We start from the raw sequence: 2,163 nt of genomic DNA on the forward strand, positions 1-2,163 counted from the left end.
TGACACTTCACCCACAGTCTGGTGGGATGGTAGAAAAGTACAATTGGACACTGGGACAGGAATTGGCAAAGTTTTGTAACAGCCGCCAAGATGACTGGGATGTCTTACTCCCTCCACTGTTGATGGCCTATAGAACAGCTGAGCATGAAGCCACTGGATACACTCCAGAAAAGCTGATGTTTGGTCGAGAACTTCGATTGCCAGTGGACCTGATGAAAAGACGTCCACCTTACGAAGAGTTGCCTGAAAATGTCACAGAATTCGTGAAAGTTTTATCTGAAAGGATGGATGATATTCACCATCAAGTGCATTCAAACTTGAAAACCTCTGCTGATTCCATGAAGCTATGTTATGATAAGATATCAACTGAAGTCAGCTTTGTACCAGGGGACAAGGTGTGGTTGTATAATCCCAGGAAGACCAAAGGGTAGTCTCCTAAGTTGTCTTCTCCATAGGAAGGCCCATATGACATAGTGGATCGTCTCTCAGACGTGACTTTTCGAATAAAATGTGGTCGGCGAGGTAAACCAAAGGTGGTGCATGCCAACAGGCTTTGGAGTTATCACGGTCCAGGTCATTCCAGTTGGAACAAAGTGAACAATGGAACAAATGGCGCTGCTGAAGACGCGTCACCTTAAAAAGCCACTGTTGAAGAAGAAACTCTACCTGGTTTTGAGAAGAAAAACAGTGAAGCAGTTAATGAAGTTACTACCACTGATGTGACTGCTACCGATAATGGGACATTTCCTGATGGAGCAGATGAACCCCACATGAAGCAGAAGCCAATGAGACAGAGACCAGTACGGAAGAAGATACGTTCTGTAAAATTAAGAGACTTTGTTGTATTTTAATTTTGTGTTTGTAAATTCTGTACATTTAATCAAGTTATTGTTAATTGTTTATTGGTTTAATGTGAGTGGCTATTGTTCGGGACGAACAATACTAAGGAAGGGGCAGTGTTACGACAGCGGGGGTCACGTGACGCTAGTAACACGTCATATTCTCGAACGTTCACGTCCCTTCCTGAAGTCTCGAGAGGTTGCTAGACATGCGGTACTCTTGTATATAAGACCGGTAAGAAGTGACGGCAACAATGTAATTGAACTGCAGACAGAGAGAAGCTGACGATTGAGTCGAGCACGTGAGTCGTTCGTTGTGAATTATAGGGTTTGTTATAGCGTGACTGTGGAAATTAAGTGTATTGCAAAGTTGTATTCCGAAAGAATAAACCAGTTTTATTTAAGAAAGGACTTGTGTTGCTAAAGTTTCATCGGAAAGAACTACACGGGAAATTAACTAAGGACCAGAGACGTAACAATATATTTAAATAGGCATGCAAAGCTTAGTTCAATTGAATGTGTTATTTATAACAATAGTAGTTTTTTTCTTTTAAAACATAGCTATTTATAATGCTCCCTAAGTAATAAAAAATAAATTACAGTGAAAGCAATGAAGATTTTGTAAGTTTTGAACCAAATTAAATAACAGTAAACCTTTTTTTGATTTACGGAATTTTCTTATTTTGATGTTTTGAGCTCTTTTGTGTTTAGAACAATATACACTAATTTTTAAAGTATCAAATTATTTACTGTTCTTTTTGAATTGAATTTTGTTTTCGCGCAGTGCTACTCAAACGCTTTCCGCGCTAGACGTCATAATTTGAAATGGTACATAAGAAAGAAGGCAACTAGTCAGCAGCACCTACCGCCAACTCTTGAGCTACTATTATCTGATCGTATAGTAGGGATTGACTTATCATTCGTATAGCGCAACAAAGTGAGAAGCACGGTTTTGTTATGTAACGGGATGCGAACACTGTATTTACCGATCCACAGTCTGATACAATAACCACAGTGTTGTTCTTTGTGACAATTTTCTCTATAAGCTACATTTACTTCTTAGTTCTACAATCTCCTTGTGCAACTCGGCGATTTTAATATTCCTAAATATATATAAACCAACTTTGATTTTGCTAATGTTTTATTCTATTCTTTAGGCCTAGTGTTACAAATAGTGCTTTCACTTGTGGGGGTCATTATAAAAGTACCATTAATCCCACTACTCGGTCCAAAGCCGTTGTTACGGCTGGTATTGCTGACTGGAAGTCCTCCCTCTGGTCAATAGTTGAAAACTGTAACGGAATCCTTGGGGGTCTTTGACATG

The sequence above is a fragment of the Limulus polyphemus genome, unplaced genomic scaffold (assembly GCF_000517525.1).
Source record: "Limulus polyphemus unplaced genomic scaffold, Limulus_polyphemus-2.1.2 Scaffold1290, whole genome shotgun sequence".
Lineage (NCBI taxonomy): Eukaryota > Metazoa > Arthropoda > Merostomata > Xiphosura > Limulidae > Limulus > Limulus polyphemus.